Here is an 18,033-nt window from a genome sequence, read left to right as displayed (position 1 = left end):
ACTGGTAGAAGGGGGTGGGACAGGAGAGCTCGATAGGGGGCCAGTGATAGGTGATCTGCACTGAATTAATTAATTTCAGCCACAGGCACTGCAGCTGACTGTAATCCTCCTTGGTGAACAAGGGTTAGAAATATTAAACAATCAGCCAATGCTCCTGCTCCCAATCGCTACCCAGTCACCACTGCTGAAAACGTGCGTTTGTGGATGTGGTGTGAGGACAAGATCAGTTTAAGCTCAGATGTTCCTCGCAGTTGAGTGATGTGCAAACACTCAGTGTCAAGGGTTAATAATAGCCACTTGGGCGAGATACCCAATAGAATTGCATTCTGGCAAGAAGTCAGGGCCTGCAAGGGGTGTACAAAAGTAGGGAAGAGAAAAAAACCTGTAAAGGAAGGTGGGTAGAAATGACTGCTAGCGAATGTTACAAAGGAACACTTAGCAAAATCATCAGCTATTACAAAAACAGAATTACCTGGAAAAACTCAGCAGGTCTGGCAGCATCAGCGGAGAAGAAAAGAGTATCAGCTATTATCTATCTGCTATATAGTTAAAATAATGGGTTAATGTGGCAGACATCGGAATGTCATATAAACACATTAAGAATTTAATGCCCAAGTCATTTGCACTCTACAGCATGTGTTCTAATTTTTTTTTCATTAAATTGATTTGAACTTTTTAAGCCAGGCTTATCCTCTTTGTGACCACACACTGGAAGCTAACAATCAGCACAGATGCTGTCCTGCAGTAAGTTCTACGATCAGCTTTTCAACATATGCACTCACCTTCCCTCCAGCTATGCTGAAACAATGGCTAACAGCTTCCTCCACTACTGAGCTTGTGTGAGCCATCACTTGTAAAAACATTACCATTGAGCTCAGATTTTAATTAACTGCAGCCTTTTTTGACCAAAGACGTCACTAATGAACCTGAGTGGTGAAAAACTTGTTGGAAAGCCCAAGTCAACAGGGCATACATAATAATTGCATAAACATTTACAGTTCAAAGCTTAATTTGCGCAGTGCTCATTAGAAAGAAAAGCGCACCTTGATTATGCAATTTGGCAGCTCATTATCACTGCTAAATATTGATGCTCATGGCTTGCCTCTGGCAAAATGCCAGATTCCTTAAACTCAATTTCAGAAATTTACATTAAACTTCATTGTTCAAAACATTTTACAACAAATCTCATAGCTTGAATGGTTAGTAATGACAACAGATTTTATCTATTTTCTTCTGGATCTAATATTTAAGTAAATGTTGTGCCATTCACTGCTGCAGTAGTCAGGTCCATGAAAAACAGAACAATACTGGCTTTTCATTAATCAAAAAGGCAGCATCTTACACCTTTGTAAAGGGCAATAATAGAATATTGAAACTATATGCTTGGTGTTTGAAATGATCAGGAGAATGTTCAATTATATTTGAATATAATGCAAGTAAGGAAAAATATATTTATTGACCTCTGGCGGCTCATCAGCTCAATTTCCAATTTAAAGGTCATGAGGACAAGCTCCAAGGCTATTTGTCACTCTAAAGTTGCTCACTTCATCCGGATGGGGTTTGTCAGATCACAGCCAACCAATGCTGGTATAGAAGTGCCCTACAGTAGCAGAACATTCCATGGGAGAAGTGAGGGGGTGGGGGGGGGGGGTGGTGGTGGTTGAGGGGAAAGGGAAAGGAATTGGTAGAGCACCATTTGATTTATGCGTCCTACCCACCAACGCAGAGTGATATCGGTAATAAGTGTGGAGGAACTGCTGTAAGCTGTCACTTCACTTTCCCCTCTCCAATATTTCCAGACTAAGGGAATGGCTAGATGAGCAAAATCAAAATGGTGGGAAGAAATGGGATCGTTTTTTTCCTCCTCGGGAATTTTGCAGTGTAAATGTGGAATTTCCTTGTTCAGATGATTGGACACTTACTATAAGTTGGAAAGAAGCTTCCAAAGCCTAAATTAGCAAGCATTTGTTCATTTTTGCTGTAGAAACCAATGAAAGTATTGGTAATATTTTAGGAATACCTTCATTCCTTCCCTTGCCTTCCCCAAAATGATTTCTGTTGCTTAGAGCTGGACAGAACAGAAGTAAACCCCACTTCTCCTCCACCCAAGCTCCTAAACTTCCTGAGATTAATGTGAAGTGTGTTTGATATAAAACGTGCAAAAGGGTTAAATTACTAATGCACCTTGAACCTCATGAGCTTAACTATTTTCTCTCTTCACATCCATCTAAATCTTTTCCACCACTACAATGGTAAGCAGTGTAAAAATACATTGAACAGCAGATCATTGAATTAAGTAATTTTGAATCATGATGTGGATTATGAACCTACATATTACAGTTTGTGTTCTGTCACACCTAGAACAGCAATATAACGTTCACTAATGCTATGTGAGAAAGGCAGCAATAAACCATTTCACCTCATTTGTCCATAACCAATGGTTCTCAGTTTCCCCAGCTTTGGAGGAAAAACAGTGCCCCATTGGCTTGCACTCAAATCACAAAAAAACCAAAACACCATGGGACAGCAACATTATCAATATTGAAATCAATTTATTCAGTAAACTGTGTACACTTGATTTGTCCATTTTGGAGAGGAAAGATGAGGATTGATAATGATGGAGAAACATGTTACTGATGCAATCATGGTGCAGGGTGCTAACAAGATTCTTTAAAAGGGCAGCTCAGGTGCTTAGCTAAATGCATCTTGCATGAGGATCGACTATATTAGTGTTATAGCCTTAACTGGAACCTTTACATTGTCAATTTCAGCATCCTTACTCTGGCCTTGATTCGCAGTTGTCCTTTTGTTCCACTTAGTCAATGCTTAGGCCCCTTTGTAGAGTAACTCAGCAAGATGCGGTCCACAATAATGATAATCTTGGTAGCAGTGGGTGTGTAGTGTAAGATGCCTCCAATTTATTCGAGCACCTATAGTGCTGCTTCAAGATCCCAACAGCATGCTCGATAATGTTCAATGGGCCTTATTAGATCTGTGTTCTACCTCAGTCTGTGGCTGTTGAATAAGTGGTGAGGGCTGAAAATAGAATTCCTTGCTGTTCATGGAGGATCCATCATTATGAACAGAAGTACGAATTCTACATGGGTACAATCATCCACTGCACATGTGCAAAGCCAGCAATGGAACAGAACACCCACTCTTGCTTTGGCCAGTGACAAAGTGAAGGAATCTCCTGAATAAAGCAGCAGTCTCCTCCTTAATACATCGGCAGGCAGCACATAACACTGCAGACATCTCCATTTGTAGCCTGGAATGAATCCAAATAAAAAGGAAATACCATATATGCTGTAAGTGACCTTAACTGTAACTGAGTGTACTGTCCTTCCTCCTCCCGAGACACTGCTGCTCAATCAATCTCAGGTAGCTGGGCACAATGTATAGGATGGTGGAAGATCCAGATAATATGCTGCTGATGCCATCAGGTTTCTCTGCTAGCACACCCTTGCTTTTATTCTAGTTTGCCCACCAAGTCAAGTTTTAGGACCATTGAGTACAACGCTAACGGTCTACAATTTTCTGTCACCAAGAAATGAGTGTACAGGTCTCTCCGTGAGATCAGTAACAGAAGATTTCAGAGACTCCCAGCTACTATCATTGATTTGTCACCTTTGAAACTCATTTCATGTGAGTGTAAAGAATGCATCACGTGTGCAATGCACGAAGCTGGGAATAGGTTTTGCTCTAGTACAGTGATGCCACTATTAATTAGACTACTTGCACTGAAGCATTCATAGAGTTTTCCGCACACTGAACTGGGCTCCCAGTAACTTTGGTGCAGTCCTCCTCAAATTGCCAAATATGCTGAAAGCTGTTCTGACATCATTTTGGGGCACTGAAATACACACATCAGAGTAATCCAAGATCATTGTGCTTTATAGTATCAGCACTGACTCGCACTCTTGCATCTAAGTCAGAAGGTTGTGGCTTCAAATCCCACTCTGAGGGCTTGAGCATAAAAATCGAGGCTAACACTCCAGAGCAGTACTGAGGAAGTGCTGCATTGTCTGAGGTTCATTAAACTATGACCCTGCCTGTCCTCTCAGGTGGACGTCAACATCCCTTAACCATGATGTCCTGACCAGTATTTATCCTTCAATCAACATCACAAAAACAGATTATCTGATCATTATCAAAGTGTGCATGTTGGAATTTGCAGTGCGCAAATTGGCTCCTGTATTTCCTACATTACAACAGTGACTACAGTTCAAAAGTTGTTCGTTGCTTTGTGAGGTCCAATGGTCACGAAAGGCACTATATAAATGCAAGTCCTTCTTTCTGGTTGGTAGAATACTTTCCAATAAAAACTGGAAGGTTACTGATGTAGCAAATCAGTTCATAACACCTATCCATGTCAAACCCAAAAGAAGTCTACCTCCGGATATAGGACCTGAATTTCTTCTTCTCCCACATCATCAGGGCAGGGCACTTGGAACTTCTACCCACCCTTGACTTACTGGGAGTAGAATGGAATCCTGACTGTATCTGGAAAATTTTGCTCACTGTATAATGGTGTAACTGTGGAAAGTAGTTCAAATTGGCTTCCAAAAAGTATTTGACAAAATTCTGCATGAGCAGATATAATTTAATCTTAAAGTGGAGTGGGTTCCCTCTAATCCCTGGGGGTGGATAAGTAGATCACTGAAGGATAAGAAGCAAAGGGCAATTGTTCGAGTTATGTCAGCGTGCGGAAAGCATTGAATGGGGTGCTGCAGCGATCGCTGGGACTCCTACTATTTCCAATTTACGAAACAACTTGATTCAGCAGCTTGAAGCAAACTGGTCCACTGAGATACAAGGAAGATTTTCAAGCTGGGGGCTGTTTCTGAGACAAGAATAATTCCTAGAATCAGAGAACTTGATGGAAACTGTGGAGAAACTTCAGCCTTAAAGAAGGCAACTGAAAAGTGATACAAGAAATACAATGGTCTAGGAAGGATAGCTGCATAACATTAGGAACAAAACCATGATAACAGGACAAGGACCCAGATTCAAATTAGTCAAAAGGCAACTTTAGCATCAATGTTAGGAGGTTCTTTAAGCGAACAGTGATCAACATATGGAATGAGTTCCTGGGCAGCGTAGTAAAGACAAAGACCTCGATCACTGGGTGCAGTGATGGGGAAACTGTACGTTTCTTCTGGATGGATAACCTCAGATGAGTCAAATGCCCTTGCTCATCTGTACCAATTTTGGAGATCAAATAAGGGATAGCTGAAGAAGTACAAGTTTAAATATTTTACATCTTATGAAGCATTAGGAATAATGTTTTAGAGTTGATCTATAATCTATGCTTCTCACAAAAAATAAATGAGGAAAGAGAAAGGGCTTTGGTTAATATTTTGGGAGCACTGCAAATGCAGAGCTATACCTGAGGATAATGAATGCTAACTCAATATTCATTAAGGAATGAAGCAAGGACCAAAAATAAAAAGATCAGTCACTCTAATACCAGGACTACACAGTAGCTTAAGCGCATTAACACTTATTTGAAGAACCCAGTAGTTGTTTATCTCTCACAAATCTGAAGCTCTTTGGGGAGATAATTCAGTTAAAAATTTAATGCTATCCAGAGGACATAATTCATTTAAATATTTAAGCAACATGTATAAAGTTTGTCACGAGGCCCCTTTATTTTTTGAAAATATGAATTTTCAACTTTCAACTGACTGTAAATTTTGCAATTTGAACTGAGACAGATCAAGCTGCTTAAAAATGTAAGGCCACTTTCCAAGGTGAAGGTAAAAAACATACAAATCACCCTCAGGGTAGTGTGAAGAGAGAGATATAAGAGATAGTTCCTATAATCCAGACACCCATCAAAACTCATAACTGTCTAAGGAAGAGACATTAAAAATACAAAATACTGGATAATGAAACAATGGCTGCCACAGACAGACACACCCAAAACCTCTTAGAAATACACATGGGTGAAGTATTTCAAGCCAAGGCTGTCCAGCCACTAGAGAGAAAGATTGCAAGCGACACAGGCGGTGTCAAGAAAGTCTTCAGCAGGGGAAACAGGCTGAAGGCTGCTCTCTCTCCATCTGTCTCTTTTGGAATAACCACATCACCCAGTTTGAGAATCAAACTCTACTAGTAATCTACCAGTGAAGCAAGCTCTCATAATAATTGCAACATCTTCTATATCTGACCACATCCACGAAACCAGCCAACCTAAATCAGCCACAGCGTTTGAAATCTACACCTCAAGGATAGTAAAAGGACACCTAACCTATCTCCTTTTACATTTTTCTTATTGGACTCCAACTCCCCTTATTCATGTCTGTCAGTGTGTCTCTCTGTCTGAGTCTGTCAGTGTGTGTCTGTATGATTGCCTGTGCGTGTATGTCTGTGTGTGTGTGCCTGTGCGTGTATGTCTGTGGGTGTGTGCTTGTGCGTGTATGTCTGTGTCTGTGCCTGTGCGTGTATGTCTGTGGGTGTGTGCTTGTGCGTGTATGTCTGTGGGTGTGTGCCTGTGCGTGTATGTCTGTGTGTGTGTGCTTGTGCGTGCATGAGTCCAAACGATTGCATGAGGACCATATGCTTGACGTTGCATTTTTATTATTTTTCCTGTGTTTATTAGTTAATAAGTTTGCTTTTTCTTTGACTCAAGAAAAACCTGTTTGATTGTCTCCTTACTGATCATAGCTTAAATAGTTAAATACATTCTGATTTGGAAAAGGCATATCCTCATGTGAAAGAAACGTAAACCTTTTTTGTGACCAATATCGGAGGTTGAATAGAGGGGAGCCCATTCACCCATCCTCACCTGGTCATACCAAGTTCCATAAGTGAGACTCATGGAATTAATGGCAATTTAGCTAGTAGGCTTAGCTTGCCAATATAATGCATTAGGTGACAATAAATGGAAAAGGCTACTTTGTGGGCCTTTGACCAGCAGAGTCGTGGATTGGTTTGATTATTATCACATTAGTTGTGAGCAATATGAGGAAGAGCACTTTTGGGATTGAAGTAACATCTCTGTTGACATACAGAAGAGTGGTATTTGTTAGGCTCTGCATAATTTCAGTGAGTGTGGATTGATGATTTTAATGTGGGCAAAAATGAAAGTAATACACACCAGATTAGTAAGTATAAGCATGAGTGTATTTACTGACCATCCACTTGGTATCCAGTTATCAGCCACTTTCGATTTGACAAGAGCAGACCAATACAAAAATGGCAATACAATATCATTCCTGGGTATCAACATAACCACAGACCCCAGAGATGTGATACAGAATTGAATAAAACTACAGTCTAGTTTTAAGACAGATATAAACACAGCTCAGGTGATTAGTTGGACATTCTAGGCACTTAATAAACTGAATGCATAGCCTTTTTTAATGATTTAAGGTTATGGACATTCTTGACTGCACTCTCAGATTTATAATTTACTCGCCAGAAGCAGAGAGCTCTCTCCTCCTGAGCAGAGTATGTTTCTAATCCAGGCAATGTAACAAGGCTCTTGTGAGATATGCTTTACATTCAACACCCCTGTTCACTTATGGTAATATAGTACAGGCACATCCTTAAAAAAGTATGCAGTCAATGCAAAGCTATTGTCAAAAGGCTAATTATGCATTCAGCTGCTTCTCAAGGGCATATGATTATGAATAAAAATAGGTTATTTTAACCTTAAATATGTAATTGATATGAAATATAACATGTTTTCTGCCAGTGTTGCGCTGTACAGGGTTCAAAACAAATCGACAAAGACAACTTTAGACTTGGGGCTCAGAGTTAACAGAAACTCTCAGAACAAGCAGTTGTTTCCACTGCAGAAAAAAAAGATTCAGAGAGAATCCCAATTTCTGCCCCACCGAAGCTGCAGTTATTTATCTTTGCAAACTCAAAAGACATCTGCAGAACTACTTTGCAGAATGTTATTATCAACATTACACCAAACCTGTGCTGTAAAGATGCAGAATATCAACCACATACATGGACCAGCAGGCTTTGCTGAGTAGCAGAAAGACGGGTTCAAATGGACATGCAAATTGAGTAAGCGGTTGCACTTCAACATCCAAAGACTAAGCCTGATGCCAAACATCACCCAGCAATATTGCACCGATCACTCAAGTTTGAAATGTTACAACAGGCACTTGGGAGGGAAACATTTTTTAGGAGCTTCTGCTGCTTGTTAGCGATTCCCAAATACCCACCGCAGATAAAATCAGGCTAATTTATTCACAAGTGGCACTGTGACACTTGACTTCTATTTGTCTCAGTGAATGCATGCTGGGCTAATTGTGCAAGTAATAAACGTACATCTCAGAAAAATAGCTAACATTTCAAAAGAGCCTAAGCTGTGATGGTAATGGAGGAGCCAGCGTTCACTTGTCTAGTATCGCAAGTAGATACGGTGGCGCTATGAATTGATTGCATTTTCTGGATAAATGATGCAAGTCTCCAAATAGCATATGGCTCCTGTACATAAGAAGCTGCACAATTTACATCGCATAGAACAGTGAACTGGCCTGTAGTTAGCAGATGAGTCTAGCTTTTTGTTAATGAAAACAATATGAATCAGTAAATGGTAAATTCACTGAGCTGTATTCGTACTTTGAATTGCGTGCAAGTTGTTTGTAGTTTATTAAGTTGCATTTATTAAAGATAAATAGCACCAGAACATCAGCCCACCTGAAGCTTCTGATCCGTATAAAAGCTGGCAATTATTCTCCACCTACTGATAAATGTCAAAGGTGGGGGAGGGGTTGATATTTGAGTGTCAACCCTCAGATGGGTTGTCAAACCTTAAAGTCTCAAAGGGTAGGTGTGATGAGCCACACAAATGTGTTGTCTTTGACTAGGTTCCTTACAACCTGACTTTTCATCCCCCCTTGATGTCCACAAGAAGAATGCAGGCATTAGAGAGGTCATCCTCAATCTCAGGAAAGGGCAAGCTTCCCTTGGGTTTTTTTCCCCCAAGCCATATGGACACCCAAAGTATTGGTTTAATCAATACATAAGGATGGACCTCTATTGAGCTCAAGGGGATCTGGAGTCCAGCACTGCCAGATGTCATGCTTGGCCTGCCCTTCCACTCCTTTCTTAGCAGATGGTTCTCTCGTGGCCTGTTGCCTCAAGCTGCCAAGTATAAAGAAACTAAAATATGGATGCAGAAAAAAAAAGCTCATCCACATTGTAAAGGTTGAGAGTTCTTTGTCAAACTCACTAAGAAACAATAATACTCAAAAGTTCAGAAAAGCAAGTGCATTATGTAGAAATCCCAGCAGATCAGGCATCTTACATTATTGCGCTCCCCACAATATCATGTTTCAGCTTGCTTGTCAAGCTGCATCTTTCCAGTTACAAACTTTAGTCATTTAGAAGCTTTGCAGCATTTAGAAGTTCTTACAAAGCAATTTGTGTTGCTGGGGACTTTTGCAGCAAATAAGATTGACTGGCAGCCCTAAAACTGATACACCAAGCCAGGTTATATCTTCATGTGTTTATAAGCTGCACTGAATAGAGCATATTCAGAATAATTCAAGTATGTAGTAAATGCACATTGTTAAAGATTCACTTGTAGGTAGATTTCTATGATATCATTCCTGGTAGGCTAAATTGTTAAAAATAACTTTTCTTCCTCAAATGTAAATAAGCAAACTTTGTAACTCTCAGTTATAAAAGAAATAAAGTAGACAGTTGGTGTTGTAAATTTATTACAGGTTATTGCATTGGTGATGAGCAGCTTTTGAACCCTTTCACGTTACATTACAACAATTATGTTTTTCAATCGAATTAACAAAATCTGTTTGTTACAGTCTGTTTGACCCTCTGTTAGTGCTATCTTCCGACTCTGAACTGGTAACCCTGGGATCAAGATGAAACCAAAAGTGAGAATAAGGGAAACTGAAAAGCTCTTTCTGCTTTACACCATGAACTGGACTCGCAAAGGAACCTCGAGACCTTTTTTCTGCCAACAAACATCTCAAACTGATTCATTGCTCCGCTGCAGCTCTCCTGTTAATTAGATGCAAGTTGGATTACAAAGGCTCCGTCCATGTTTCAGTGACAAAAAACAAAACCTCCTCCTTAATGACAAGTGCGTTGCTAGGAATGAAAACACTGGCCTCCTTTGCAAAAGCCCTTTCTTCCTAGGTGTGGGCAGTGCTGAGAATGTTTTGAACGGCAAGGACCGAATCCACCCGATGGATAGCAGCTCAGTGATTGGCAGCACAAATAGAAGAAAAACGTGAAAGCCCTCAATTTGCAGCTGATGCACAGGAAGAACATGGGAGTTCAGTTTACAATAGAGAAAACATTACCAAGCTAATGGCACAGGCAATCATCTGAACACCATGCATCTCTGATAGCAGCAGGGCTTCCATTTTCAGTTAAGTGTTAGAGTGCCTTTTTGCTTTCTTTGACCACGGCAGGGGTAAACAACCTATTGCACAAAACCCACTGACTGGTAATAAATTACTATATTTGATACCTTTGTTGTCTCTCACCAATGATTTCACTTCGTGTTCCTACTATCGTTACTAATTAAAGCAGTGTCAGCTTTAGCAATTTTTATCCTGCTGAAGATCACGCCTTCATGTTCCAACTGCTTCAGTAGGACCCAAAGGGTCAAGAGGCCCTTTTGACCCCTGTCAGTTAATATCCATTGACCACTTGCTATTTAGTGCAATCTCAAATGAACAGATGGACATCTTACTGCCAGCTACTATAAAGCCCAGAAAATAAAGATAAATGATATTGCACTTGGGTTTCCAACTGGCTTATGAGGGTAAAATTGGGTGGGAGCTACTTAATAAAATCCCATTCCCTTCAAAATGTGTGATCAGTCAAACCAATACCAATACTCTTAGTTAGGGTATAGAAGGACTTTATCATTATGTACATAAGTGGCTTTTACCCACTTCACATTTTATATGAATAGGAGAACAAAAGAAATAGTTTATCTGAAGTACTGTACAAATCTGAACCGTGTTAAGAACATCGTTCACATTTGGCATTTGTTTCGTACTGTCGCCCTCTCAGCCAAATCTGCATCATTTCATACTGACGTGTGCTGCAGGAGAGAGAGAGAGAGAGAGAGAGAGGGAGACATAATTCACCCAGCAAAATTAAATTTCAATTCACCTTCTCGAGCACTCAGGCACCAACACTGCTCCTTTCCGTCAAGCGTTGAAAAAGAACAGCCTCTAACAACATCAGAGAGTTTATTTGGCAGTCTCCACCCATTTGCAGAAAATAAATAAAGTTGAAAAGGACATTGCAGGGTAAGAATTTGGTCTCTTTGGGGACAAAGGCCACTTTGGATTGTCCATTTAAGTACTGAAAGCAAAACAAGTTGCTTGTGTTAATACTGGATTTGGATAATGGAAAGCAGGCCGTAAGTAAATTAGCACAACAGCACTTAGCACTCGTTTTAAATAGTATCTTCTATTTCACTCAAATGCCAACAGGCCCAGGCAGAAGGCAATTGTGCTGTAATAGCTGAAAAATAGATTGCATTGAAATATTTCAGCTATAAATTGTCTCTCATGACAAGAAGCATGAGTTTATATTTTGAAAACCATGCATGGGTTACTGTGAATAACAGATGGTTGGGTGTCTGGAGAAGATGGTTAGACGTACATTTTGGGGCCACGTTTAGTCCAATTGAGAGGCCGCCATCCAATTAAGGATGGTGGCCTGCCCCCAAAAGCTGTCAGCTGAACCAGAGGACCGGAGCTCAGCAGCGCCACCACTAGTGATGGCCATTACTCAGGCTGCAGTTCCAGTGAGAAGGCACCTCATGGCTGGAGGCTCTCAAAGGCAGGTAAGTGGTGTTGGGGGACACCAAGGCCAGGCAGTCAGGAGGAAGTCACTGAGTACCAGCCGTGCTGCAAAGGTGGCCATTGCCACCAGGGGGCCCCTATGTGGGCCAAGGAGTGTCCATAAAGAAGCCCTCTTTCCCCATCCCCCAGCACTGCTGCAAGGGTGCTAGATTTCACCTGGTGGTCTCCCAATGTAGCAGTGGGCCCTCCTGATGTGGGTAAAATGCCCACAGGGGTGGGAAAGGGCCCTTAACTGGCCACTCAAGTGGCTCAATTGACCTTCCGCCTGGCACCTGAGCCACCAACTTCCCCCCCACCGCTAGCAAAATAGCACAGCAGTGGGACGGCTCGGGCACCCTCCCCTCCCGAAGTCTTCCCGCTTCATTTTGCCAGCCTTCTTCTTGACTCCCAGGCTGTCCAAAAGGGGCCTGGAAAATTCTGTCCAAAAACTACATTTTACGGCGGCTGAAAACCTACATCTGGAAGCTTTTTGGGTCTCTCATCACAAGGACCGTGAGTTTATGTGTGCAAACACAAAGTGTTCTGAATTAAATCACTGAGGGTCCTGTGCAGACAGAAAATATGTGCAAGAGCACTGTAATGATGACATGGGATGGTACAATATGAACACTTAAACTATTGGTCTGACACTCCTCTCTCAGGTGCATCAGCCATTTTCTGTTGCTTGCTCGGAGAAAAAAACCATTAGCTTATCCCACATGTAATTTCAAACCGAGGTGCACAGCAATAATAATTTACATTCCTATGCTGCCTTCAACCGAGTAATTGTCCCAAAGCATTTGTAAAAGCAGAAACAGATAGGGGGCAATTTTCACGTTGGCGAGTGGGGGCAGGCCCTGCACATGTAAGATGACGTGTGGTGATATCTGGCACATATCCTGACGTCTCCGCGCTTCATTCCGATCTTCCGTTAGGCCAGGCGCACACCGGACTCGGCTGCGCACCTGCCGAACTGTCAAAGGCCTGTTAAGGCCATTAGGGGAGCCATTTAAATAATTGACAGGGCTGCCCGTCCAGCTTTAAGAGATAAACGTGACTCAGTCAGATGAAGAGGGACAAGTAAAAAAGGACGCTGAAAAAATGTCAGTGTATTTTTAGTGAGCGTTACTTTAGATTTTGTTAAGGCCGCCTGGACTATTCGCTCGCCCGCCCGTCAACTGAACGGTTGAGCGGTTAGCGAAAAACGCAACTTAATTAATTACTTAAGGGCCTTAATAGGCTTCTTCATTGTCAGTTGGGCGCGCTTGCTGCCTCTTGCACATGTCTGTCAACCAAAGAGATCATGAGTGCACGCGATGATCTCGGTCCATTTGCCCAGTGTCACCGCGCGCTATTTCACTCCTGTTCGGGGCAGGCACACTTCCCGCCGTCGGATGAAAAATTCTGCAAGAACTGGGAGAGATGACTAAAGGCAACAGTTCTGTAAAAACAAAAGGACAAAACTCACTGGGTGAAAATCATTTTTAAAAGATTGGGCAGCTATGAGATAGTGTCAGGTTGCTTACCATAGATATGGTCACCGCCCCACTGTACAGACAGAGAACCGTGCAGCACAGGAGGAGGACATTCGGTGCATTGTGTCTGTGCCGACTCTTTTACAGAGCTTTCTTCCCTTCATTCATGGGATGTGGACATCGCTGGCGAGGCCAGCATTTGTTGCCCATCCCTAATTGCCCCTTGAGCTGAGTGGTTTGCTAGGCCATTTCAGAGGGCAGTTAAGAGTCAACCACATTGCTGTGGATGTGGAGTCACATCTAGGCCAGACTGGGTAAGGGTGGCAGATTTCCCTGCATAAAGGGAAGGCACTGGACTAGTAATCCAATGACCCAGGGTAATGCTCCGGGGATCTGGAAGATGGTGAAATTTGAATTCAGCGAAAAAAAAATCTGGAATTAAAAGCCTAGTGATGACCATGACCATAAAAACCCATCTGTCGTTTAGAGAAGGAAATCTGCCATCCTTACCCAGTCTGGCCTACATGTGATTCCAGGCCCACAGCAATGTGGTTGACTCTTAAACGCCCTCTGAAATGGCCTAGTAAGCCACTCAGTTTCTCAAGGGCAATTAGAGTTGGGCAATAAATGCCGGCCTAGCCAGTGATGCCCCATTAAAAAAAGACAGCTAGTGAGCCCAGACGGTTTCACGACAATCGATGATAGTTTCAAGGTCACCATTAGTGAGACTGGGGCCTGAACGTTCGCTGGTTGGGAGCACGCAATCGGTGGGCCAAGGAGTGGACGGGAAGCGGGCCCCTGACCATGTGAAACACACACTGGGAAAGGCTCAGCACTGCCAACGAGGACAGGATGTGTGTGGGGCACCGACGTCACCGCAGGTGCTGGTGAACACTTCCAGTGAGCTCCCTGAAGGCCGACAGCTGCCTCTGGGAGCTGCAGACCCCCACAGGGCAAACAAAACATCAAAAATGCAGCAAAATATGTCCATGCAGCACAACCAAGCATCTGAAAGCATACCTCACGATAAAAACCAGTGCCCCAGATGTCTCTTTTTGGTTTATTTCCCCACGGAGATTTCACCCCGTCCTGGACCGAGGTTTGAGCGAAGGTTTCCAGGCCGACTGACCCGTCCGCCAACCGTAAAAGTGTGCGGGCCACGAAAAATCACCTTCAATCGCCTCCAGCGGCATCTCGCACAATGTCATCTCTGTTTGGGTCGGGCACAGGCTCGCCCGCGAGGCATAAACCTCTGTCCTAGCTTCCAATCCCCAGTTGTATTGACTGAACTTAAACTCTACCAGCTTCCATGGGCCAAGGCTTTTCGCACACCAATCCCCCCCACCCACCCCCACCCCCACCCCCACCCTCCCCCCCTCCCCACCCCACCACCAACAGATTTTTAACCAGGGTGGTGGGGGGCGTGAAATTGAAGGAATGGGTTCCCTCCGGGTTTTCCCACCTGCCCTGGCCACACAGCGACTTTACACTGGGGCGGGCAAGGCCTTAGATGGGAAGCCTGCCCTGGCCCCATTTGAGGCCCTCAAGTGGTCAATTATTGGCTACTTAAGGGCCATTTCCTGCCCAGCCTCAATCTTTAGGCTGACGGGGGGTGGGGGGGGGGGGGTTTGGTGGGCATCCCGGTGGGGGTGGGGGGATGGGGGGTTTGGTGGGCACTCCAGGGGTGGGGGGATGGGGGGGTGTTTGGTGGGCACCCCGGTGGGGGTGGGGGGATGGGGGGTTTGGTGGGCACCCCAGGGGTGAGGGGTTGGGGGGGGTGGTTTGGTGGGCACCCCGGGGGTGGGCACCCCGGGGGTGGGGGGATGGGGGAGTGTTGGGCACCCCCATTAGAAATCCCCTTCTGAAGTCAGACACCACCCATCCTTTAAGATCCAGTGACCTCCGGACTCCCACCCCACCTCCCCACTCTGGCTTCTCCCCCAAGACCCTGATCGCCACCCTCCCGCCCTGGGATCCCTTCAACTTACCTGGGCCTCCACCCCTGAACTTAGGCTCCGACGTCCTCCTGCACCTCCTCTTCTATCCACTGCAGCACTGTCACTGCAGGGACTGGAGCGCTGCCGGCCAATCAGCTCTCTCTAGGAAGGACTTCATTCCAAGTGAGCAGCAGAAGTCCTGCTTGCTGCCGTTTCATGAACTGGCTGTGGGGGACTTGGGGCAGCATTTTCCCCCCGGCGCATGGGGAGATGTACGGGAGCGGGCGCAGGTGGGTTCCTGATCGGTGCTCCCGATCGGGGGTGTATCATTATTTTATGTGAACAGGCCAATTAAGACCTGCCCAGCGTGACGTCTGCCAGAAAGCGCTATGCGCTCCCCGTGTGGGTGGCAGGGGATTCACTGAGCTGGGAATGCGCTTTTTTGCTCGTGCGCGTGAAAGAGCGTATTCATCACCCTGAGGCTAAGTGCTGCCTCAGGTTGATTGGCTCAGGTTTGAAACTTCAAATAAACATGAGAAAAAAACTTCGCTGCCATGTTCCCTCATGGGACACGTCCATAACTTTGATTTTGAAATATTCCGAGATTTTTAAATCACTCATGAAACCTCATCCCGCCCGTGGGTGAAGTTTCATGCTTTTTCAGAAGCCCACCAGGGCTCCAGGCCTGTCTGTCAGCCTTAAGGTTGGATGGGCAGGTCCACTAATGATTTCAATTAGTTTTTTTAATGACCTTCATTGGCCATTGACAGGTCGGCGGGTATACAGTCGAGTTGGCAGCGCACCCGCTGACCTAAAAATCTAAATGATGCGGGGTGATGTCAGGACGCATGCCCCCGCTCGCCAAACGTAATGTTCTGCCCTTGAAGTTGGCGGGGGTGTGTTCGCTGCCGACTCTTCGGAAGGTGGGAAGCGACACCCTGTCATTTGAAACATTTAGGACATGGTGGTATTTGAACCCATGTCCCCAGAGCATTAGCCTGGGCCTGCTGGGCTACTCATCCAATGACTTGATCATGACGCCACCATCTCCCTATAACCTCGTCACGTTTTCCCCTTCATGTATCCATCCAGTTCTCTTTTGAAAGTTATTATCGGATCTGCTTCCACCATCCTTTGAGGCGGTGCATTGCAGATCATAACAACCGCTACATCACTCTAATTCTTTCAAAAGGAACTCAATTTCCATTTTCCAGTTGACAGGCAGGCCCCCTGCAGTGGCCACAACATGGTCTGTACGAGGAGGTGGCCTCCCGGCAGTACACTGAGTAGGGGAGGCGGCCAGCACTCCAGCTTTATTAATCCCGCTCCCACCCCACAATTGCCATACCTCGATGATCACAGCTGTGACCACAGGATTCCCCTGTGGAGGGGATGTCCCTCCACAAGCACAGGCCAGCAGCTGTGAGCTCTTTCTATTTTTATATTTTCAAAAAGTATTCGACAGGCGCCTCGAGATGGAGGTGCCCTCTCTCTCCCCTACATACACTGGCAGCCCCCACCTTGGAAAGTTGGGCTGCCAATGTGTCATTGCTGGAGAACCTCCGATTGGCCCTCCAGCCTCAGAAACCAGCCCGCTTGACTTGAATTGGACAGCGAGCGTGCCTTCTGGCCATTCAATAGCCCGGCACTGAAAAATCGCATTGAGGGTCTAATTCCAATGCAGCGTGAGGTCGGGAGTTGGAAGTTCTCATGACATCCAGTTCCTGACCCCAGAAGGAAAATCCAGCCCAAGGAGCAGGTCGAGAGGGTCTTTCCTATGTGGAGGTGACTTCAGCCAAAGAACAATGACAGTCTACCGTAAATGATCTAAATGTGCGTTTACATTAGAACTACAGTGTTGAGGTTCAGCTGTTGTGCTTTTTTGTCAGTGCTGCAGTTATAAGGGTGAATATTCGTATAAAGTCGCTGAGTATTGGCAAATGGTGGCTCCTGTCTCCAATTTTCAGTTGACTTCAGCATGGGCTCAGTAGTCCAAAAAGCCTCCGTTTTGTGCGTTAATGACTCAATGGATGGAATCTTGTTGAGGTGTTGGGGGTCTCACCTGCCGGCCAAAGAGCCAGCAAACAATGCTGTCTGTTTTCAGGCAGGTCCACTGAGCCACATGCCAATCAGGCAGTGGCAAGGCTTTCCCCTGGAATCAAGACCCCAGGGGCAGAAGGTCCAGCTAGTGAAAACTGTCAGCCAATCAAAGACCAGCAGCTCTTGTGCTCAGCAGCGCCACTGGGAAGGCAGTGGCTGCTGTATGAAAAACACCTACTGGATTCCCAGAATGCAGAGCGACCCAGCTTTTTACTCAGTTCTGTTGAAGGGTCATGAGGACTCGAACCGTCAACTTTTTTCTTCTCCGCCAATGCTGCCAGACCTGCTGAGTTTTTCCAGGTAATTCTGTTTTTGTTACAGGTAAGTAATGTTGGGGGGAGGGGGGTGCGGGGTTATTACCAGTGGCAGTGGGATGAAGCCTTAAGTGGTCATTAATTGGCCATGTAAGGGCCTCAGTTGGCGACAGGGCGGGAATGCCAACCATGGGCCTTCCTGCCCAGCATTTAATTCGGATGGTGGCAGGAAGGTGGCAGGTACACTACTATCCAGACTAAGTAAATGCCCTTCCTACCTCCAAGCTCACCAGCAGCGAAAGTACAAGATTCTGGCCCCTGACTAACTTCATTTGATGGAATTGCAGCATACAAGACCTTGCCAGTAGCGCAGGGCATTAGGTAATTTACCTCATACTGTAAATGCAGCCATAATCCTGAACACTAAGGAGGGTGACACCCTGTAGGAGTATGTGAAGGAACAAATTGT

At 44.6% G+C, this 18,033-nt stretch overlaps 1 protein-coding gene across 1 annotated transcript in view; it reads right to left on the bottom strand.

Annotated features, from left to right (window-relative positions):
• LOC121269874 (WD repeat-containing protein 72-like) overlaps window positions 1–18,033 on the bottom strand; it is a 186,140-nt gene that overhangs the window by 38,084 nt on the left and 130,023 nt on the right. The gene's annotated exons all lie outside the window — the stretch shown is intronic.

Source organism: Carcharodon carcharias, chromosome 26, assembly GCF_017639515.1.
Source record: "Carcharodon carcharias isolate sCarCar2 chromosome 26, sCarCar2.pri, whole genome shotgun sequence".
Lineage (NCBI taxonomy): Eukaryota > Metazoa > Chordata > Chondrichthyes > Lamniformes > Lamnidae > Carcharodon > Carcharodon carcharias.
The sequence above is the reverse complement of the archived record's forward strand: the minus strand, read 5'-3'. Positions and strand labels throughout refer to the sequence as shown.